This window comes from Fukomys damarensis, unplaced genomic scaffold, assembly GCF_012274545.1.
Source record: "Fukomys damarensis isolate Sample0158 unplaced genomic scaffold, DMR_v1.0_HiC HiC_scaffold_31, whole genome shotgun sequence".
Lineage (NCBI taxonomy): Eukaryota > Metazoa > Chordata > Mammalia > Rodentia > Bathyergidae > Fukomys > Fukomys damarensis.
Genome location: NW_022900943.1, coordinates 20,184,240 through 20,209,333, shown reverse-complemented (window position 1 = coordinate 20,209,333; position 25,094 = coordinate 20,184,240). Strand labels below are relative to the sequence as shown.

The window sequence follows — 25,094 nt, the reverse complement described above, 5'->3', positions numbered from 1 at the left end:
TAGAAGAGGGGCATTTCAGCAAAACCGAAAGTAAACTGACAGTTACAAGGAAATGCATGGTGAAGTTATGAATATCAAGAATTCTGGCAAAGCCACAGCATAGGGTTCATAAAGCCAGAAATGCAGTGGAATGAGGTTTAAGTGTTAAGGTTATAGCCACAAATGGAGAGGGGAGGGGAAGTGTTTCAATGCCCAGGCACTTCTGTCTTCCCAAAACATTTCTCTTGTATCCTTTGCCTAATACAACTCCATACTTACCCCCAACAACTCACACAAGAATTAATCTCACCCTAAAGCCTTCCTGGACTCTTTCCTAGCTTCAAGCTGGACCAGGGGCTGCTTCAATATTCTCACAGCACTCTTATCTCCTCCATCATGTAACATCTCACCCAAGCATTGGATCGTGTGTCTGTCTCACTGTACCCGTGGTTTCTGACCTCAGCTGTACATACGGAAAAGCAACTTGAGCAGTCATACAGTTTAAAAAGCCTTCTGGGTAATTCTGAACTGCAGCCAGGATTGAGAATCTCTGAACTGTACCATGAGATATCTTCCAAGAAAAACATGTTCACTAACCTGTCTCCTACCTCTCACAAGTAGCACCTAGATGTGATAGAGTAGGAGTGAGCTAGATATGAACTGGAAATGGGAGACTGGCAGTTGAGCCCAGGGAAAAAATTCTGCACACAGTGGTGAAGTTTCCTGAGTTCGTATCTCCACGTTTCCTGAGAAGGGCATATCTAGCCTCTTTCATATTCCTGCTGCTATATAGACTTCACCCTCTGGAACCCACAGAGTCACATGAAGGGGGACAAATATGGGGCCCCACATTGAGTCACAATAGCCTTGCCTAACCCAATCAGGCCACATTTACATGCATTTGTGTGGTGGTTTTAACCAGCTCTGTGCTTTTTCCAACTAAGAGTGTACACATTCGAAAATTCCCACTCGAACATGAGCGTAGCGGACTTAGGGATTTAGCTCAGTGGCACTGTGCCTGCCTGACAAGGGTAAGGTCCTGAGTTTGATCCCCAACCAAAAAAAAAAGAAAAAGAAAAAAGAAAAAAACTACACACAAAAAAAACAAAACAGGCCCGGGGATTTAGCTCAGGGGTTCCACTGCCTGCTTTTCAAGCGCAAGGACCTGAGTTCGATCTCCGGTACCAAAAAACAAACAAACACAGGATGGAGGCTCACAGTTAATTGGAAGGAAGCCCCATTAGTTATCACTCCAACCACACCTCAAATTCTAGGAAAACAGAAGGGAAAGCAATCCCAGACCTCACTGTAGTTTCCAGACTCTGCCCACCTTCCTTCCCTTCTTGAGAGGGTACTTTCATTACCGGCAGTTGCCATCTCTGGCTCGGCCCACTTGAAAATCTCCCAAACATAATATTCTTGCTAATAAAAGTTAGCCTTGTTTAGAGCATACTGTGTTCATACCTCATCCTGTGGACCCAGACGCAAATCTTCTCAGGAAGGACAGAAGAACCAATGTGCCAACACAGTACAGATCATCATCCAGCGGAGCTGACCCCCGGATTCTGATAACAGATGATCAATAAATGATAATAAATGTGTGGGTGAATAAAGAGATGCTAAAGAAAACCATGATAAGGAGTTGGGTTGCAATGTGTGGAGACAATTTTAGAAATATGCTTAACCAGGTAAGATCATTACCAGCCTGTGCTGTTATTATATATGATGTTTGTCCCTCTGAGACTCACTCTTCTCTATCAATGTCTCATTCTCAGAAAGCACTTCCTTCTCCCTCACCCTCCCCCAAGCCAAAATTCCCTCTCCTTATTTGGTGCATACCAACTAGCTGATAGGAGAAGAGGTATCTTTACTTAGTGTAACATGCTCAGGGCTGAGAGTTTTAAAAGCATGGGGGCTGGGGATTTAGCTCATTGGTGCTGCCTCCTGCCTCACAAGTGCAAGGACCCGAGTTCCATTCTGGTATTAAAAAAAGGCGGGGGGGCATGGATTTTGGCCCTGCCTCTAGCCAGTTGTGTGGATTTCAGCAGGATGATGCTGCTCCTTGTAAAGTTCTGAATTGTCATTTGCTGTAAATCAAGCACTAGATCTCACGAAAAATGATTCCTTTAAGTACACTAAGTTATGAGTGCTCGTTGGCTCAAACCTCCTGGTAGCATTTTGTGTGTGTGTAAAATCACTCTTATCCAATTATACAAGCCATTAAAATGACACTGAAAGATATTTAAAATATACATCCTCCTTTTTTCCTATCTTCTCTTCTGTGACCACACCCCCAACCTCTCACCTCTATTTCCTCACAACAAATAAAGGAAAACCACTTGCATCTTATTTCAGGAAGATGATCACTTCCTAATGTGAATGCAGAATTTGATTAAGGGCACTTCTTGCCTACAGGCTATGAGTACTTTCTGCTTAAGCATCTTTCTTTTAAGGCCTGCTCAGGCAGTGTGCTGGAGTTGGGTGAGAGGGATGCCAGAGGAAATATTTCCAGCACTTATTCAATAGTGTCTGCCAAGCACAAGTCTCTAGGCCAAGGAATTTCCAGGGAGTAAATTCTTTGGCTCAAGAATCTGCCTGATCCCATGTGGTGGCAAGATGAGAGGCCTGCTCTCAGTGTGATCTATCCTGCATGTGATCACCCATTGTGCTAATTCCCCTGCCCTGCTTTCATGCTCAACAAGAAACCTGCTAACTTAGTTTCTCATATTGATTTCACTAACGGAATCTTGTGGGCAGTTACATTCTTCATTATGAGCTAAACACCTTAGCACTTTGGGTTTTCCATGAATTCTTCTGTGAGCTAAGTGAGCATTTATCAGTTTTCTGGAAAATCCTGGGTCCCTAGCAATACATAAGTACATTAGTCATCTTTCCCATTTCTGGGACAAATTACCTGATACCCACAACTTAAAGGAGAGGTTTACTTGGCTTATTGTTTCTGAGGATTCAGTCCGTGGTTTGCTAGCACCAAGGAAAAACATCAGGGCAGAAGGGCCTGGCAGAATAAAGTTGCTTAGCTCATAGTGGCCAGGAAGCAGAGAGGGGAATTGTGCCAATGAGGTGGGTGAGGGACCAGAAGAAGACGCACCCAGAAACACTCCAAAGTATGCTTTACTAATTCCTACAGCAACCCCCAAGTCAGTCCAGTTGGCAATTAAAGTTAACCATCACAGTAGGTATGTGTAGTTATCTGTAAGACTGAAGGCCAGAATATGGGATGTGGAACATACACTACAGTAGCTAGCATGAACTCTGTATGGGTCTCAACCAATAATTTTTCTTCACTGACTCTTTGACCTCGTCCAATGTTGATTTAACCCTTAATGAGTCCCAACTTGGTTTGAAACTAGAGGGGTGGCAATCCTCCCTGGGGACTGGGAAACACAGCCAGAGGATGCCCAATGGTCTGGAGGTACAGTGGAGAAAACAAACTCAATATGCCAGGCGGGGTAAAGCACAGTCAGTCTGGGATCCAGCTGTGCTGATTAGTCTTTGGTTTCCTTGTGGCTTATCTATTCTGTTGAAAGCTAGAATAATTTCCTAAAGCAAAAATTGCAATGATTTTATTCTCTCATTGCCAGGCCAAGACATATTTTAGCCACCCACAGAAAACCCCAGTGAGACCCCACTCAATCTGAGAATGTATTCAAATAGGTGTGATTGTATTGCTTTTCAGTATTTTATTTTTACTGTCTTTGTATTGCCTTCTAAAAATAAGCTAGGTGTGAGGCAAAAAACTGAATCAGGCTTAAGCCTTGCCTACATAAAGATGCTGGCTGCCAGCCTTTCTCACGGGACTCTTATGAGGGCTTGAAGCTGATAAAGAACTCCTCCAAAGAGTTGTCAAGTATGTATGTAAATAATTAACCCACACTAATTATGTTTACATTATATGTGTATTGTATGTCAGCACCGGAAAGTGAATAATATTATCTATTTTCCATTATTGTTTTAAAGATAATAGATATATCCCACACACTTTCCCCAACCCCCACCAATTGTCCCACTCCAGCATTTGAATCCCTTATTTTGAAAGTGGAGAGAAGCAGATAAAAACAGAAAGGTGAATAAACACATAGGCTACTTTCCATTCATTAAGATACGGAGATAGCTTTATAAATATGTCAGGAGTAATATATGGTAGTAATAGGTTCAGGAGCAGTCATGCAATTCTAATTTAATCTGTTTATTTCTTTTCCACTTACATTAATGGCACTCTGATATAAAATGATTTCCCACTTTCCTACTTCATCTCTGGGGCTGCGGAGTAACTAACGACAAAGTCTAGTAAACAGGAAGCCTTGAAATACTTTGGCTTGCAGGATTCACCAAAAAAATACTGTAGAATTGGCGGGATTGAGAAAGGACTCAAAGTCCTTGCTAATGAATGGTTTCACTCTTACATGGATAAGCAAAAGAACAAACAGGCCAAAAGAGAAACAAATAAAACCCAGAAGGGAAATATGTCCAACTTTTTTTTGTATTGGAGATTAAACCCCAGGTCTTTTGCACTGACCTACATTTCCAGCCCCCCTTTTATTTTTTATTTTGAGTCAGGGTCTTTCTAAATCACTAAGTTGCCCTGGCTGGGATCAAACTTGTGATCCTTTAGCCTCAACCTTCCAGAGGGCTGGGATTACAGGTGTGCACCACCACAGCTAAGTTCTTTTGGAGCAAATGACTTCCTAAATTATGAGCAGACAGTGATAGCACCTAAATTGTGCACAGAACAGAGTTTACAGTAGCCTGTCTCATAGATTTCATTTGATCCTCACACTGACAATGTACAGATAACCTGAGAGAACCTTCAAGAATTAGCCAGAGTATAGGGTCTGGCATTTGGCTCAGTGGTTCTGGTGCCTGCCTCAAAAGTTCAAGGGCCAAGTTCAATCCCAGGTACAAAAAAAAAAAAAAAAAAAAAAAAAAAAAGAATTAGCCTGAGGGTAAAAACAACTATCTAAAGGCATACTGCTGATGCTTCCTAGAAGGATTTTCTTTTGGATTTTTTGTTATCATTGTCCTACTGTCCTTTTTTTTTTTTTTCTCATTTAAAAAAACTATTTATTTCCCCATCAACTAATTAAAAAGCTGGGATCAACCCGTTTTCCCCATTTCAAGTTAACCAACCTATTACATATAACAAGTGTCACACAGTATAAACAAGATCAGCCTAAATCTGATGTAAATACAAATTTAGGATGCAACAAATTTCCCAATGACTTTGAACTGTGCAGATTAATATAAATGGTACAGTTGGCGTCATGGGACACCTCCCCTGCACTCACAACTATGTGGGCAATACCCCAGGCCCAATATCCCTGACCCTTGTTCCAAAGCCCACTACCTAGAGGCAGAGATAAGAATAGCAAAGACTCCTGAAAAATTCCAAAATCTCAAACCAGGATGCGTGAATGAATGCCTGACCTACCTTTCTTCACTTGGAGCTCATTAAAGATTTAAACAAAAGGACTGCATCTCATAATCCAATTATAAGAGAGAGAATTATGGGAAAGGATACGTGAAATAGAAGTGGCTGATATGACTCAACATCCTGGTAAATCATGCTCTAAAAGACTCCATAGGAGGGCCGGGGATTTAGCTCAGTGGTTCTGCCACCTGCCTCGCAAGTGGAAGGACCTGAGTTTGATCCCTGGTATCAAAAAAAAAAAAAAGAAAGAAAGAAAGAAAGAAAAAGAAAAGGACTCCATAGGAGGCACCCTAGACCCTAGACCCACCGCAACATTTCAAATTCTTAAGCCCAAAATATTCAGTGCTTGTACCATTTTTCTTTTCACTGGTGCAAGCCTGCTCACTCTAAATGTACCTTTTCCCTTAAAAATTCATTAAACAGGGTTGGGGATGTAGCTCAGTGGTTCCACCACCTGCCTCGCAAGCACAAGGTCCCAAGTTCGATCCCCGGTACCAAACAAAACAAAACAAAAAATTTCATTAAACATTGCTGAGTCCACTCTTTGTTCACTGTGCACAAGAACCTGTAAACCTGTCGTGAGACTTCATCATCTGTGGTTAACGAGATGGTCAGTTTGAACCTTGAGAGTCTCAGCAAACGTATTCTGGGAAGTTCTCTAGGAATGATTGTGTGCTCTCTTCTTGAGCTGACCTAACATAGGCTAGTAATTTACTAAAAGAAGGAATCATTTTAGCAGTGAAGCAGGTACTTTAAGGGTAATCACCTACGCTTCCCAGGGCAGGGAAGACTCTGCCCCTTCAAATTACTGTATGATTCCCTCTAAGTTGTTTGTTTCAGTCAGGGCCCTACAGAGAGACTTACAAGGAACCAGAGTCACTTTACCTCATTCTTCTCAGGTGACCTAGAATAAATTTTGCTCACTATTAATACTGAATTTCCCACTCAGGAGGCCTCTCAGCTGCCGTTTTTGAACACATGAAGCATGGCTGCCAACGAAACACCTCAGTGAGGCACCTGCCTCCCTATGTGACGAGAAGCCCTTCCTGTTCAAGTATGGATGAGTCACCCCAATAAAAAGCTCCCGGTTTCTTTAGCTGGAGATGTATGGCTTTGAGAATTACTTCTGGTGTGCTCTTTATTTGCTGCAAGTATAAGCTTTTCTTTCATCTCTTGGTCATGCTTATTGGCTTTTTCTCACCGACAGACAGAGCCATTGCATTCAACTGCTATCAGATACTCTCAGAAAAGATCAAGCAGTTTAAAGATGAATTTGAAATAGTGGGCCAAAAACCCATTACTCCTCAGTATCCCTTTATTAATCCCAATCTCTGCCTTGTTCTAAGTGGGAAAACAAGCGTAGTCAGATTCAGATGCCATGTGCTTATCATGACCGCTCACAACCGTGACTCAACATCTGGCAAGTCTGTGAGTTGTTATTGTTTCTTAGACTAACCAGCAGGGTCTGGCCTTAGCAAATGCTCAAAAAATGTTCACGGAATGGGTGGATGGAAGAACAAACTAAATATTGGGGAGCCCAGTGAAGGAAACGCCATTTCTTTCAGCCAAGTAGGAATATTCCAAAAGTCCCTACTTTTATTTTAAAACATTCTTGAATCTTTCTTCACCTTTGCAATTTGTAGAAAAGCCATGCTCCTTCTATATGGCTTTTCTGCTCCTGTAAATAACTACAGTGCATTAGGACTTTGGGGAGGATGATGACGAAGTTAGGGCTTTGCAGCAATGCTTCCTGCAAAATACAGAGATGAAGCCAATTTAATCTTATAAGCCAGAGAAGCTGAAATGCTCTGAATCCAAGCCCTGAAATGTCACTCCAGCTTTCATCTCAAGTTGCCCTAATTTTATAATTTTTCCAGTGACTTGCTATTAAATCTTGTGGAATGTGTTGATAAACACATTGTTAGATCACAAATTTACTCCTTTAACAAGTTGATAAAATGTCGTATAATTGGTCTCCATTATAATCCCAAGTATTTTACTCTATGCATAAAAATGTTATTTTAAGAACAAAGCCGCTCTTTAGCTTCTCTGGGCTAAGACGCCTGTCTCAGTTACTTTTTCTCACTGCTGAGACAGAATATTTGACACCCCAAGATAAAGGAGGAATGGTTTATTTCTGTTTACAGATAAAGACTACTTTATTATGTTGGAAGTTAAAACCCTGTTCATTTAAGATTTCCAAATAAAGATAGATCATCAGAATCAACTGAGAGTTTTACCAAAAAAAAAATTATTGGCTTTCATTTCCGGAGATTCTGATTCAGTAAATCAGGGAAGAAATCACAAACATATTTTGTTAAAAATTTATGGAATGAGGGGCTGGGGCCTTAGCTCAGTAGCAGTGCACCTGCCTGCCAAGTACAAGGTCCTAAATTCAATCCCAGGTGCCCCCCCCCAAAAAATCTGCAATGATTCCAAAGATCTCTAGATTTGACAAACACTACTCTTACTTATATTTACTGAGTACTAATGTGCCCGAATGCAAGTTCCTCTTCATGAATAATTTATCCTAATTACCTTGAATGATACTATTAATAAGTAATAATTAGTGTAAAATTTTGTAACATTTCAGGTTTTCTTTTCCTTTTCATCCCATCGTTATTCTCCCCCTCTCTAGTTTTCGATCCATAATAACTAGAGAACCAGGATATTCAAATAAAGTACACAATATCATTTTCTCAGTTGGCATTAAGTGTCCTGAATAATAATGATGACAAATAACCTGCAGTGGTACAGTAGTGATTTTATTTGTATAAAAACCTGTTTTGCTGAGCGTGGTGGTGCACGCCTGTAATCCCAGTACTTAAGGGGGCTGAGGCAGGAGGATCATCATGACTTTGAGGTCACCCTGGGATACATAGTTCAAGGCCAGCCTGAACTGCAGAGTGAGACCCTGTCTCAAAAAAATGAAACACAATCCCATTTTTCCTAAAAATAAAATACATACAGGGCCAGGGATTTAGATCAGTGGTGTCTCTGCCTGTCTCACAAGCACAAGGTCCCAAGTTCGATCTCTGGTACCAAAAAAATAAAAAAATTAAAATAAAACAAAACACATACACTGTAGCAGACAGCTACCCAGCATTAGCAGGCTATAGTGGCACACATAGTGTACGCCCCTCCATAGTTTGGCTGTGTTACATCAGAAGTAGTCCGATCAGCTAAGGTCATTTCCAGCCAAGGTCACCTCAGCTGCAGCTGAATTCCTCCCATCTCAACTAACTGTTTGTTCTCTTCAGCAAAGATATGCTTGAGCCCTCATTACTCAGTCCTGCCTGCTTGATACTTGTCATCAGCAGGTGTCCCCAGGCCTGCCCAGTTTCCCCTTCCCACACTGGTAATGAATAAACACTGGATGTCCTAGGAGTCCTTTGTCTTTGCTGCCCAGAGCAGCTTAGATCAGCCCAAGACTCTGTTTCTCTCAAGTCTCTGTCTCTGTGTCTTTATTTCCCACGTTCTTATCCCACAGACATGGTACTGGCTCGCAGAGGTCTCTGGTGACACCCCTTTCCCTTTCCCTGTAATGCACATCTATACATGTGCTATCTATATAGGTAGGTGTGTGTGTGTGTGTGTGTCTACATATGTATTATCACAATTGACTCATAGCAACCTTCTGATGTCACCACTGCTATTCCTTATTTTACATAAAGAGATAATCTGTGTAGCAGTGGTATTAGAAGGAATGAAGGAAATAAAATGCACTGAATACCTACTAAGCTCTAGGCACTTTCAACATCTTTACATGTTTAAATCCTTGCATTCTCCCAGGAACCTTGTGAGTCAGGCATCTCTCTCCTAATTATACAGAGGAGTTAATTTAGTAGAGTTCATATACCATGTAATTGAAATAACAGAAAGGTTGCTAGTTTGACAGGTGCCAATATGCAGGCACCTTCCACGATGTTTTGGAATAAAAATGTACAGAGAGGCTCAAACAGGTCAAGGATATCTCCCCAGATGTAAAGCTGGGCCCTCAGCCTCCTTTCACCTGCTGAGCAGAGGGCTAGAAAAAGGTCAACTTTGGAACAGGAGGATAAAGGTGCTGGAAAGGTGGCAATTACGAAAAAGGGAACCAGTAGAAAGACAGCATAATCTTGAAGTCACGGACTAGGGGTGTAGCTCAGTGGAAGAGCTTGTGCTCAGTATGCAGGAGCTCGAGAGTCTGAGCCCCAGCAGCCTGCGCCCCAATCTTCATGGCTCATCAACATCAAGAGGAAGAAAAGATTACAGTGATGGAGAGGAGGAAATATCGCTTCTTTCCATTATAACAGACCCCCCTTTCTGCAATGTGCCTTTCTGTAGTTTCAGTTACCCACAGTCAACCTGAGTCTGAAAATATTAAATGAGAACTTCCAGAAGTAAATAATTAGTAGGTTTTAAATTATGAATCATTGTAAATTACATGACGAAATCTTATTCCATCCAGCTTACTCCCTCTTAGGATGCAAATCACCCCTTTGTCCTGAATATCTGCACGTATATAATGTCTGCCCTTTAGCCACTTAGCTGTTTTCTCAGTTAGCAAATCAGTTTGTGTTAAGTAATATTTACTTTCAGATCACAAGAACAGGAATGCTTGTAATTCAAATATGTCAAAAAGAAGCTATAAAGTGCTTCCTTGAAGTGAGAAAGTAAAAAAAAAACAAAAAAACAAAAACAAAACAGTAAGCAGTAAGATATTTTGATGTAGGGAGAGATCATAGTCACATAAATTTTTATAGTATATTGTTATAACTGTTTTATTTGATTAGTAGTTATTACTAATCTCTTACTGTGCCTAGTTGATAAATAAGCTTTACTATAGGTATATGCAGATAAGAAAAAACATAGTTTATTTAGTGTTCAGTTCTATCCATGGTTTCAGGTGTTGTGTGAGTCACTTTTCTCTTGTTGATGAGACAAAATATATCGAAATTTAAAGGCGGAGGGCAGGGGATTTAGCTCAGTGGTTCTGCTGTCTGCCTCGCAAACACAAGGACCTGAGTTTGATCCCCGGTACCAAAAAAAAGTAAGAGGAAAGTTAAAGGGGGAAAGGTTTATTGGTTTACAGTTTGGGGAGGGTTTAGCCCATAATCAGCTGGCTCCAAAGCAGGGTGGGAGAGGGACAACAGTTCACAGTGGCAGCAAAAGCAGCAAGAGACCTTCACAGTGTCTTTCCTACTCAGATTACTGGGATTACGGCGGTGCCCCATCACTCATGCACATGCAGTAACCATACACCCTTAATCCTAGCATCACACACATTCCACTTTTGAAAAAGACCGCCCGAGGCTTCAAGGGGACAATCAGACATAAGCCATAACAGGTATCCACTGAGTATCTTAGAATATATCCCCTACGGATAAGAGGGATTACTATACAAATTTCTATCAGGTATTATTTGTGTACGTATTTATAGACACGTGCAATTTTCAAAAAGCAATTAAAATAAAAGGCAAAGAAATAAGTGCAAAAGCAAAGCAAAGCATGGAATTAGTATATAAAATACATCCCATGGCATGTTTTAGTCTTCATTTCATAAAGTCACTAATTTGCAATATTCCTTTTTTTTTTTTCTTGGTACCAGGGATCGAACTCAGGCAAGGCAGGTGGCGGAACCACTGAGCTAAATCCTGGGCCCTGCAATATTCCTAATAGACCACATTTACTGGTGATTTTCTATGTGTAAGATATTATTCCAAGAACTTTTCATTTAATACTTAGGATGATCCTACCAAAAATAATGATTATTTTCTCCATTTTACAGTTATATGTATAGAGGCTTAGAGAGATGACTCCTCAGAGAAGTGTAGTTCTCAGTGATGGTACCAATATTTGAGCCCAGCAATCTGAGTCTATATAAGATGATCTTACCACTTCACTATTCCACCCCTGTTCCTGATAGTAAGACCTATAAACAGAGGTCATACAGGCAGCCAATATTTGAATCTGAAGGTCAGGGGTCCATCATGAAATCATATACCATCCAGCTCCATTCCCTAAAATGTAAATCCCCACTTTGTTCTGAGTATCTACAGAAATGTGGCCTTTGCCACTAAGTAGCAGCAAAGCCATGGGCATGGAAGACAGATCCAGGACATTACTTGAAATGGAGATATATGATCTAAGGTAAACCTGACCAGTCTCACCTCAGACCTAAGGGGTGGACAGAGAAAAAGAAGCAACCTGCAATACCACAGATTGAATAAACTGGAGGAAAACTAGCAAAGCTTTGTGAAAGTCTGTGAAGGGAATATTTAGGACCAGGACTGTCATGAGTCAAGTGGTGCCACAAGTCAAGTGAGGGAGAGGACTCAGAAGATCCTTTGCTTTAGGACCTAGAAGAAAGAAGGTAACACTGCTCAGAACAGTGCCAGTGATGACACAGGGTGGACACTGAGCTACTCTGGGTTGAATGTGTGTACAGTGGCGTGGAGACAGCAAAAGTGAGCAAGGCTTTCAGGAAGTTTACCTCTCATGAGATACAGAGAGATAATGACTGGGTTCAAGAGAAAGTTTTTTAGAGACGAATCACAGAATAACAACGCTTAAGGCGTGGGAAAGGGAAATGAAAGATTTAAAATGGATTACATACATGCTCTAACTCCCCATGATGAATGTAATTATTATGTATCACAAGCATGTACTATTAAAAATGAAAGATATAATCTTATAATCAGATAGAGCTTGGTTTGGATCCCTGCTTCACCACACCCATATGGTGTAATCTCACCTGGTGTTTAACTTCTCTAAACTTTAGTTTTCTCTCATGTGCATAACACAGAAAACAACATGGACCTTTAACAAAGGTTGAAAACAGTACATCAATACTACATTTGAGAGCCATTAGTACCATGCCAGAATAGACCAGTGCCTAGCACCTGGGAGTTGCCATCATTAATGCAATGGGGGAGGCCACTGAAATACCCACCAGTGGGAGCGAGAAGCAAAAATAAAGGAGACGGGGCCAATGGGTGATGTACAGGCCCGAAGAAGGTAAGACAAGCTGAGATCCAGAGCTCAGACAGAGAAATTAATCATAGGAAGGGGGGAAAAATCAGTGGGTGTGGAGGTAAGATAAGTTCCAGTTTCACTGAGCAAAGTAAAGCCATTTCCTGCTTGTGCCTTCTATTTTCTGAATGATGTGAAGGTTGGGGTCATGTGTTGCGGTGCAGGTGGTGGAAGCACAGGCTTGGTAAGAGTAAAAAAAAAATTGAATATCTCTCCCCGAGATCACGAGAGCGACTGGAGGTTTCTAGTTAAAAACACGTCAGAGAATGCAGGTGGTGCACACCAATGAATCACGTCGGAAATGCCATGTTGTGCACTTACTGGACACTTGATTTATTTCTTGTCTATATTTAAATGCATGGACCAAAGGACATGCAAAAACAAGTCCTTACCCTCACTTCCTTTTTTAAAACATACATTCTGTTTTATTTTATCCCATTCCCCCTCAAGCCTCCTCCCCCCAATGTACGAAAGCTTTGTTTCCATTTTTCCTTCTATTTTCACTTTTTTTTCTTGTCCCTACCTTCCTTTCTCCCTCTGTCCTCTCTTGTTCCCCTTCCCATTTGAATACTTTCTTCCCATTTCCCAATGTCCATTATGTATTTCAGTCCTTGTTTCCACTTTTGGTTTCTCACACCAGAGAAACAATGCAGTATTTAAACCTCTGTGTCCGATTTATTTCACTTAAGAGTATGGTCTTCAGGGCCATCCATTTAGCTATAAATGTCTGAAGCTCATCTTTCTTTATGGCAGAGTAGTACTGAATTGTATAAAAAATATCTTCTTTATCCACTCATCAATTGATGCCTATCCTTACTTTTACACAGTTCTTAAAACTGTATCAATCACATGATGAATACCATTTTGTTTAGAGTTTTTAAAAAAGGCTGTGTATCTTTGAGAAAAGTATTACTATTGCTCATAATTATGGATATGACTCTTACATGTTATTGATATGTTTGTGAATATCAGGGTTTTTTGTTGTTGTTGTTGTTTTGGTACCAAGGATCAAACTCAGGCAGGCACAGTGCCACTGAAATCAATCCTTGGCCCATGAATATCAGTCTTTAAATAGCACTAGCCAGGAGCAAGAAGCAGGAAAGCAGCTTTTAAAACATGAAGTTGATGTTCTTGCTTTTGGAATATACAAGGTTAACTTCAGATACAAGATGCAATTTTAAAGATCAGATCTAAAAGATGAAATTCCATAATTTCACAGAAACTTGTGACTCTTTTTGATAACCTTTAAAATATCATCTCAAAATTTATATCTTTTCTGCAGAAGGCATAGCGGAAAAAACATCCCACAATCTGTCAGAAAAATATGACTAATTGGTTCTTTACGCTTAGTTTGGTTGACAAAGTATATACCTTTATCGCACTATCATTATTTACCAAAATAAAATGACATTTGATTAGAAATGATCAGATGAAAAGTTTCTGAAATCACTCACTTGAACAAAAGAACATTTTTTTTCTTTCTTATTATAAAATACTTCCTGTTAAGTACAGGACAATATTAAGGCCATCTAGCTTCCCATTAGTATGAATTTATGACTGTTCGTGTTTTGTTATGTATTCTTTCTGCACTTTTTCTAAACATTGACGCATCCAAGTGTTACTGGATGGTGGAAATCCTTTCCCAGTTCTTGATGTCCTGAACAAAAATTTGGACAGGACATGCAGAAAAGGCTGCAAGAGTGTACGTTCATTGCAGGCAGAAAAAGATAACACTCTACACAGCAAGAACAGGCCCATGAAAAGACTCCTGCAGCCCAAGGAAAAGACAAAGGGCTCTTTTGCATCTAAAATTCTTAGTCTGGCTTCTCCCTCATGCAAAATAAGGCATCAGGATAGCTGTCCTATCCAGGACTCATGTGGTGTTGCACAGATTTAAATTGCCCTACGGAAAGATTTGCTTCACTTCCTGCCAGATCTAAAGGAAAGATCGAAAATATCTTCTTCTGACTGGTCCTGTGAACAGCACCAGGTTCAAATGAGGGACTGAAAATACCACTTTCTAATTGGTTCTGCGAACAGGGCTCAGGTGCTGTGGAATCACTTCAGATCCTATGTTCTGTGCACATCCTCTGATTTTTTTTTCTTTCCTTTTTGGTACCAGGAATCGAACTTAGTGCCTTGCATTTGACAGACAAGTGCTGTCCTCTGATTTTTTATGACCTTTGACTCCTTTCACCAGTTGTTTGTCCTGTTTTCCCCAACCCTAATCTCCTAGTTCATGTATTTTTAACAAAAGAGATAATGCTATTTTGGTTTGATGGTATATATTATGAACATCTTCTCATGTTATTACTCATTTTCTTTAATATCTTTTCAATAGCTGTTATTATATGAATGTGCTGACATTTGGAAAGCAGTTGTATATTGCTAAATATTGCTCTTTCCTAGCAAAATTTCTTTCTTGTTGGTACTATAACTTACAACAGGATAAACATCTTTATAAATAATTATTGGCATTTAATCCTTATATCTTTCATGTATATTCCTAAAATCATAATGCTGGATGAAAGGCAATGCCTAGCTTTTAACACACTGTTTATTAAATCAACATTTAACAGCAAATCAATAAATAAGTAAAAATTAACAATATGTTTATTGAATTATTAGTAGTTTAGGTGCCAGGAATATGCAGATGGTACAAATATAGTCCTTGCACTAAATGTTCCTGTAGTGTGGGAAGAGAGAAAATAAACAATTCTTTGTCATTGTGAAAATGACAGCCAGAAAGGAAGGATATCCCCACGATCAGCGCAGGAAAGTACCTATTCTTTTGCGAGCCTCACCAACATTTAACAGTAAGCTTAGAAAAAAATGTTAGTTTGATAAATGATAATGTTTCTTAGGGCAACTGCATTTCTTTGGTTGCTAGTGAAGCTGAACATTATTTTCATATATTTACACTGTTCTGACATGTTTTGGGGGGAAATGCTGCTTAAAAATCTACACAATTTTGTGGGTTTTCTTTGTATTCCTAGGGAAGTGGTGGTGAAGCTCTAGCATGAGTGCTGCAGCAAGCTGTTTGTATCATTGAAAGCTCTAAAAGGTTTGCCAGCACTGTCCTAGTTTCATTTTCCTCCACTATAAAATTTCTGCAGCTATTCAGAGAAAGTTGGAATAATCAATATTGCCATAAAAATCTTATAGTGTGACTTCAAACTGCTTGTTTTCATAGTGCAGAACACACACATGTGAATTTTCAAGGTGCTCAGTGGTTTCAAAGAAAGGCACAAGGACTCAGTTTCCCGTCTCTCAATGCCTGAATTTACATTTTAATATCTTTCTCCTTCATGTATATTTCCCTTCCATTTAGTCATTCAACCAATATTTTGAGCAGCAGAAAGGCTCCTACAATTAGCCCAGAATAGTCAATCTCAGAGATTGCTTATTGACAATGCCTCAGGAAAAGTCACTCTCCACCCAACTCAGGGATATAACCCAGCCTATAACTGAGGATGCCCTATTTTTTTGCCACTGTGACTGCATTAGGGAAGAAGTCCACTGAAGGACCTCTGGGAAAGATTTCTTCACAAAAGATAAACACTGAAATACACCATCTGGTCTTGGGCAGTTAGACACTGGCTGTCTGCTTATGACATCAATGAGCAGAACCATGACTGCCACCTTGACACCAGTGACCTCTAGTGAAGATCGCCGACCAGTACTCCTAGGCTTGAGCTTTCCCCCCAGAGTCAGTGTTCACCTCCGACTCCAGCTTCTTCTTGGGGAAAGGGGCAGCTGGAAGGATTGTTCTGTATTTCTCAAATCATTATTTTAGCAAGGTCATCTTAACATTAAAAAACTGAAAAGACTTTCAAAGAGCTAATTATTTCAACCTTTTTTTTTAACTTCAATATTCTGTCTTCCCCCTCCTTCTGGTTGTTGCTGCTGCTGTGAAGTGCAAAATTCTTCCAGATTCCAGTTAGGAATGTACTCAATAAAACAAGTTGCTAACTCATACATGAAATAATAAGATGAATATCTTCCTAGTTCTGTATACAATGAGGGCAGAAATTATGTCTTCTGTTTTAGTGCTTTTTAATTAACATTGGACAATTTATAAAGAATAGAGATTTGGTTCTTACAGTTCCAGAGGCCATAAAGTCCAAGGGTTAGGGCCCTGTATCTGCTGAAGGTTGCTCTTTTTGTGTTGTTGTGTCATCCTATGGCAGAAGACTGAGGGCGGCGTAGGAAGAGAGACAGAGACAGGAGACAGAGACAGAACCCACTTCCAAGCTAATGAGGGCTGCCCTCATGATCTAATCATTTCTTGAGCATCCTACTTCTCAACATTGCTGCAGTGGGGATTAAATTTCTAATACACAAACTCTGGGAGACACTGTCAGATCATAATACGGGCCACTTCTAGAGCTAGCCATTGAACACCCACCATGCCCCACACTTACTTCCACCCCACCTCGTATCTATTTCCCGATCTGCTGGTTGAATAGAAAAGGAGGACTTTGAGGACTAAAGTAAGGTAAAGCCACAAAATGGAAGGGGATCGTCCTTAAAGACAATACAAAAGGCTCCTACCAGACTACACATGCCACGTGAGCTATGCTGATTCAGCAATGGAAAATTCAGAACATGGCTGTTATAACAGCTAATCCCATCCTTAAATAGTACACACAACTTTGAAAAGTGGACAAAAAATTTAGCCACTGTGGCACACAGCAATAGTTTTAGACTTGGTGAACCCAAAAGAATCTGCTTTCTGGGGTACTATTAGTCCCAGTTTGTAACAGATGAAGAATAATTGTGGATGGTAGTTAACATGTAACGAGAAACTCTCAGTTTCACATTCTGTTGGTAATTTAGATATTCCTTAATGTACAATTCCAAAAAAGACAAAATCCTTACTTCATCTTCGAGTAAATAAGGTGACTGAAAGTGTTATAAATGACACTTCCTTCAAAGGGGCATCTGAGCATTCATTCCTCACTGCCTTGAAGATGCTGATAATATCTTGAACATGATGTTTACATGAACATTCTGTGCACTGATTATCCATAGAAATAACTAGTAGACACTTTTGGTATTTTTAAGTTAATCTGGGTGATTTAGTTTTAGCAGAACAGCATTTTCTGTCAAGTTAATGAGACTAATTTAAATTTTATTGGTTTTATAATGGTCTTATACATATTTGTAATATATTTTGATTTTAGCTTATAGAACTTTAGTAGCAAAATAACACATTTTGTATTAATTTAAGCCTTTAATACTAAAAATAACATCAATATTGAGATTCCCCATGAGTTGTTTTTCTTAAAAGGGCTTGAGTTTGAAAAACATCAGCCTAGATTAATTCGAAAATCTTTCTAAGCATTAAAATGAAAGAAGTACAAATGGAGAACCAGGAGCAGTGTTTCTGTAACTGGCCGACCACAGCTGGAGTCTCAGTTCTCTTGCTGACTGAAGCCAACTGTTTAACCATCTTATATTAGTCAGCTTTCCCACTGCTGGGACAAAATGCTGACACACATAATTTAAAGGGGGAAATGGTTTCTTTGGCTCATGGTTTCAGAGGTTTCCATGCATGGTCGGCTGGTTCCAAAGCAGAAACATCAAGGTGAACAGGTGTGGTGAAAGATGCACCATATGATGGCAGCCAGGAAAAAAGCCCAGGGGTGCGCTAAAGGCATGGCTCCAGTGACCCACCTTCTAACACCAAATTCAGCTCTGAGCATCAGGGGACTAATCCCTCCAACCAGTCACCTCTCCAAGCATCTCTTAACGCAGTCAAGTTGACAATTAAGATTAATGTACATTCTTCTTACACCTTTTTACTTCCTGAAAAAGTTGGAATAATAATTCTGCCTCTTTCCATAATGCTGCTGGTAAACCATTGAGGCATGAAAAATATCAGCTATTGCTCTCCTCTTTTGAAATTCTACTCATTTGTATTCTCCCTCATTTTCTAGAAGTGCAGCCTGGTTGAGTTTTGATTTATATTTGTACAAGTTACTAATTTTGTTAAATGAATATTCCCTTCAAGATAACAATTGGAGAAAACTGTTCATACTTTTAAAAAATAGTGGTTTTTAGAGTATCAACTGATGGTCTTAACAACTACAAAGCAGATTTCAATGACTCTCATTGGAAATACTTGGAAATAATTTAGGCAAAGCCCTCAGTCCTATTATATGCATCAAGACAAGTTTAAACAAAAATGGAAATCTCATATTGATTGGCCAGAGTGGATATGTGATTTATTTCTATACAATGAAAAGAAGAAGTCTGCTGCCATGAACTATTTCTCCTCTATGATGGCCCTCTGCCAACCCACCCTGTGTTGGAGAGAGCTGATTATAGACTGAAACCTCTACAAACTGTGAATTAAATAAACCCTTCCTCCCTTAACTTGAGGATATTGGGTATGTTATCTCAACAACAACAAAAGTAAATCAGACAATATCGCATTGTTATGGACTGAAAATTGTGCCCCCTTTCCACTGTGACTCACAGACTGAAACTCTACCTCCTGATGTAATGGGGTAAAAAGTAGGTAGGCCCTCAGAAGATAATTAGGTTTAGGTGAGGTCATGAGGGTGGAGTCCCCGCGATGGATTCAGTGCCATTACAGGGAGAGGAGACACCAGATCTGCCTTTTTCTTCTACATGAAGATCTGGTGAGAAGGTAGCTTCCTGCAAGTCAAGAGGAGAACCTTAACAGATACTGAATCTGCCAGCACCTTGATCATGGGCTTGCCAGCTTCCATAGATGTGAGAAATAAGTTTCTCTTGTTTATGTCGCCCAGCCTATAGTGTTTGTTACAGCACCCTGAGCTGACCAGGGCACCCAAGATGACTGAACTTATGTTTTTACCTCCACACCTTTTGTATTTTCACTAACATAAATGTTATACTTTATAAACTTTGTCCCAAGAGTCAACCCCAAACTATACAGGTTAACAAAAGCTCAGTAAATACTCCTAAACCTCATTAAATGATTTCAATGAAATAAAATGGCTTTTGAAAGGCATTAAAATGTACCGATATAAAAAAGAGAATAAGATGTCTTTTCATTTAATTGTTGAAATCCCACCATTGGTATCCTGCCCACATAATTCTAAACTAATAATAGCTTTTTTCACTCAGTGGCAGCAAAAAATACGGAATGCTGTTATCCACATGTGTGTTATTTTGTTGTACATGCCTATAAACTATAATTAATAGCTATCTTCTCCAAGTATCAAGTAAAATATTTTTGAGAGATTTTTTTCTTGCTTACAGAAAATTCAGGAGCAGACAACTTAGAAAAACGTATAAAAGGCAGTAAAAAATACTCTGTTTTATCTTATATCACGATTTGACTTTGAATATATTAATCTGTTCATCCTTTTAAAATTATACTTGAAAAGGTATGACTTGAAGCAAAGACTATATCCACCATGATACAAATTTCAAAGAAAATACATCAAAGAAGATGACAGCAAGGGAGGGCCATATTAGAAGTCCTCACAAAACATCTCACTGGATTTTAAGGTATGAAATCAACATGACTGTAGGGTTAAAACAATCCTTGAACTTCCATACAACAGTCAACTCTATGGAGGATAAACAGATTGAGGAGTTCCTATACATGCTAAATTAGAAATATGTCTATGAGAAAAGCAAATCATCAGTGGTATAAGTAGCATAATTTCAAGCTTACAAAAGTAAAATTACCAGTGAATAGAAATGTATATCAATATAGATACATAGGTTTACTTGTATACTTGTAAATGTATGAGCAAACAGTCTAAAAGGCAGATGGCGTCCACATGAGCTCTGACTCATGGTGATGTCCCACCAAAAACCCATGCCTGAGGTCTTTTCATAAAGAGCAAGAAACAAGAGCAGCCCAGGACAAGAGAGTGAATGCCCTCAGAAGAAACACTCAGTCAGTGGGCAAAAAGAGCTAATGGATACGTGTCCCAGCCCTCTCACTGCAGCCTTTGACTAGACAAGACTAGGAATCATCTGTACACCTTTTCTAAAAATTGTGGTAAAATACACAGAACATGAGTTTACCACTGTGATCATTTTTAAGTATAAAGTTTGATACCATTAACTGTTCACAGTGTTGTGCAGTCATCACTACTAACCATGTCCAAAACTGTTTTATCATCATACTCAACATAAATTTTGTGGATAACTGGTACTCATAAGTCAGTAGCTCCTCATTCCTCATTCCTGCGCTCAGTTCCTGGAAACCTCTGTTGTACTTTCTGTCCTTATGAACTGGAATAGCCTAGAGATCTCATATAAACGTGATTATTCAATATCTGTCATTTTGTCTTTGGCTTATAATGATAGGGATCAGTGTGGGGGAGACAAAGGTCTAATACATAGAATATATAAAGAAGTCAAAACATTAGCACACCTAAAAGACCCAATGCAAAAGTGGGCAACTGAAAAGAATAGACAATTCTCAGAACTATAAATGGCCACTAAATATATGAAAAAAATGCTTTGCACCTGTGGCCATCAGAAATGTGAAAATCAAACCAACATGGAGATTCCATCTTACTAGAGAAAGAATGGCTATCATCAAGAAATCAAATGACAATAAATGCTAGAAGGGTTTGGTGGAAAAGGAAAAGTTCTACATTGTTGGTAGGAATATAAACTAGTACGACTACAATGAAAAATAATATGGAGATTCCCCAAAAAGCTAAAAATGGAAATTTCACTGGATCCAGATATTCCCCTTCTGGTAGTCTTCCCAAAAGAGTCAGAGACATTATACCACAGTGAAACATGCATAACCATGTTTACAGAAGCGTAACTCATAAAAGCTAAACTTTGTAAGTAGTCTATATGTTCATCAACAGAAGAACGGATAAACAAAATGTGATATTTATACATAATGGAGTGCTACTCTGCTATAAAGAAAGATGGACTTCAGTCCTAAAAGAAAAATGGATTCACCTGGAGACCATATATTAAATGAAATAAATCAGACACAGAAGCTTAAATGTCACATGGTTTCTCTTTAATAAGAAACTCAAAATATAAATAAAGAGCAAAATAAAAGATAATAAGAAGTAGGGAGAGATTCTTTGCAAAAAGGTGGGAACCAAGAGGTGGAAAGAAGGGGGTAGAAGGAGGGGAGAAGGATGAAAAAAGGATTGAGATGTACTATGTACATGCACCAAGTTCCCATGAGGAATATATGCATTATGTGCTGCAAAGACGTCATAATAGCAATAAAATTTATTAGAAAATAAAAACTGTATATTTTTGTGCCCAAGAATCAACAGAAACTCTCGATAGTGGTCGTATATATTTGGTGCACCCATGACAACAGATGACATTGTTTCAGAGGCATCAACTGGTAGACACCCTATGACCCAGCAATTCTCCTCAGGGGACAGGAGATCCTCTTGGACTGTGGACAGACCACAAGGGCGAGAATGTTCACAGAACATTCTCTAATGACAAATGAGTGACAACAACCAGCATCTGTTTGTAGGAATACAGCAAAAAACAATGAAGGAGTCACATGAAGGCACTACAGACCGATGAAGACAAATGAGCTGCTCATATAAACACGGAGAACTCTTTCAGCCAAATATTAAGTCAAGGAAAGATGTACCTGGAATAATACATTTAAGTAATATAAAGTTTACACTACATTTCATAAAGTTTACAAACAAGCAAAACCAAATGATATTTGCTGTATCATAAACTGGACAATGAGCAGGACTGGGGTGAGACAGAGCTAAGCGAAGCACTCATCTTAAGTGCAAGATTAAAGGGGGTGCCAGTGAACTCAGGGATCAAGACAAATCCTACTTTAATGCTACTTTCTAAAAAAGTCGAATTGGCAAACCAAAGCCCTCTGAACCAGCCATCTGTTCTACTAAAATCATATGGGAGCCAAGTGTGGGGTTAGGATGAAACAAGTTAGTCAGTGAGGTAAAAATATGGGGTCAGAACTTGATTTATTTAAAATGTCATGTTCTGTTCATTATGGACTTTTTCATATTAACCCTAAGTATTATACTAAAGTATGGATTATCTTGATGATGACTTTTTTGGGGGAGTACTGCCAAATTGTAAAACTTGCCAAACTCTCATATACATATATATTCCTTTGTTTCCCCAGTGTTTCAAAATTAAGTTAAGAATAAAGCAGAGAAGAAAGAAGGGCTTAATCTGGAAAAAAAAATGTAGCAAGCAAACAAGACTCAGAAAGAAAAACTAGCAAGGTTGGAGGAAAAAAAGGCTGTGGCACTTTCCAAGCAGGGTAATATTTACAAGCCTACTGGGTCAACACAGCTGGTGCTAAAATAGCTAGACAATCCTGTTAAGTATGCCCCTCTTTCAATCACCTAGAACCTGCCTTTAGAAATCTTGCTTAAGGAAAGCCCAGCTGTAAGAAGAAAACACATTGAGCACTAATGCACATGTAAATTCTGAAAAATCTATGCTTTCAAGTAATCAAAGATTTAGTTTTGAAATTCTTATGGAAAACCATGCAGAAGGCTCCATACCAACATATGACTGTCAGATAAAGTAAAAAAAAACAACAACAACAACAACAACAGATTGACACAGATAGAGCTTCTGTTATATTTTATCAAATATAAGTCACTTTCAATTGAAAGATATAATAAAGTTCTGTCCTTGAAACTATAATATGCAAACTGGAAATGACCAAATAGCATACTTTTATGCTATCATGCCATATTTTATTAATAAGCAGCTCCTGTCTCAAATCCAGCACTTAGCATATAGTAGGTATTCAATAAACATTAAACAAAAAGGATGAGAAAGGAGCTTGCTTTGTCTAGCATTTGAATGTGGACCTCAGAGCTATAATAATCTAACCTCAAAGCTATAATAATCTACCTCCCTGTCATTCTTTTTGGTTCTCAACCTCAATAATCTGATCTTTGACAAAGGGGCAAAGACACACATATAAGGAAAGACAGCCTCTTTTTTATCTTTATTAAGTTTATTGGTACATTTCAGGTATACAGTACAGTTACATTCATCATTGGGATCCTGCACCTTTACATGATGTATCTTGGTTCCTATTTTTCCCCATTCCCAGCCCTCCCTTCAATCCCTCCTCCCTTCCTTGTTTACAAAGACATTGTTTCCATATTTTTCCTTTTTACATATTTTTCTTTTCCCTACCCTTCCCACTTCCTCTACTCTTTTAGACCTTTTCTTCCTATTACACAATATCAATTATACATTCTGATCCTATTTACACTTTTACTTTTTCACTCCAAAAAAACTATTCAGTATTTACGTGTGATTTACTAATTTCTCTTAAGATATGGCCTCAGTGTGCATCCACTCAGCTATACATATCTGTAGTTTCTCATTCTTTATGGCTGAGTAGTACTCCATCTTATTTAAACACACACACATCTTCTTTCTCCAGTCTCCAGTTGATGGGCAATTGGGCTGTTTCCAAATTTTAGCTATTACAAACTGTGCCACTACAAACATGGATGGGCATGTATCACTGTGATATTATTCTTTTAATTATTTTGGGAAGATACCCAGCAGAGGAATATTTGGGTCAAATGGGACTTCTAATCCTAGTTGTCTGAGGTTTCTCCATACTAATTTCCACAGTGGTTGCACCAGTCTGCACTCCCACCAACAATGAAGAAGGGTTCCTTTCTTCCCACAACCCCGCCAGTATTTGTTATTGGTTGATTTCCTGATAGCAGCCATTCTTTCTTGGGTAAGGTGGAATCTCAGTGTTGTTTTCATCTGCAACTCTCAAATGACAAGTGATGTTGAACATTTTTTCATATGTTTATTTGCTGCTTTTACTTCTTTGTCTGAGAAATGTCTGTTCATTTCAGATGACCACTTTTGAATTGGGTTTTTATATTTGGGGGGGTCTAATTTTTCTTTCTTTTTGGGGGGGTATCAGGGATCGAACTCAGGTCCTTGTACTTGTGAAGCAGGCAGCAGAACCACTGAGCTAAATCCCCAGCTGGGGGGGTCTGATTTTTAAAATTTCTTATATATTCTAGACAGTAGAACTTTGTCTGAGGAACAGCTGGTAAAAATTTTTTCCCGTATTGTGGGTTGCCTCTTAGCTCTGCTTGTGATTTCACTAGCATTGCAGAAGCTTTTTTAAAAGATGAAATCCCAGTTGTTGATTCTTTGTGCTAGTTCCTGTGCTACTGAGGATTTGTTCATAAAGTCTTTTCCTATACTGATGCCCTCAAGAGTTCTACCTATCTTCCAGCAAGTTTAGTGTTTCTTTTTAAATATTTATATCTATCTTTAGACCACTTGGATTTTAGTTTAGCGCATGGTGAAAGATATGGGTCTAGCTTTAATCTTTGACAAGGTGAAATCCAGTTTTTCCAATACCATTTATTAAAGAGGCTGTTTCCTCCAGTGAGGATGGTTGGCTCCTTTGTCAAAGATGAAGTAGCTGAGTATGTCAGAAGTTGTTTCTGCATCTTCCAATCTGTTCCATTGATCCTCCGGTCTGTTATTTTGCTAGTACAATGCAGTTTTTATCACAGTGGCTTTGTAGTATAGTTTCAAGTTGGGATTAGGATACCCCCTGCCATGTCTCTGTTGCTTAAAATTGCTTTTACTATTCTAGGTCTCTTCTGGTTCCAAATGAATTTTTTGATTGTTTTCTCTAGTTCTGTGAAAT

The 25,094-nt window shown here is 39.1% G+C and overlaps 1 long non-coding RNA gene across 2 annotated transcripts; it reads left to right on the top strand.

Annotated features, from left to right (window-relative positions):
* Nucleotides 1–2,781: 2,781 nt before the first annotated feature.
* LOC104872267 lies at nt 2,782–6,509 on the top strand. Of its 2 annotated transcripts, none has more exons than XR_783106.1 (3): nt 2,782–2,804; nt 3,719–3,847; nt 6,378–6,509. It is a non-coding gene; the product is annotated as an uncharacterized LOC104872267 (long non-coding RNA). The 2 variants fall into 2 exon arrangements; XR_783105.1 differs by lacking the exon at nt 2,782–2,804 and adding an exon at nt 2,986–3,176.
* The last annotated feature ends 18,585 nt before the right edge of the window (nt 6,510–25,094 follow it).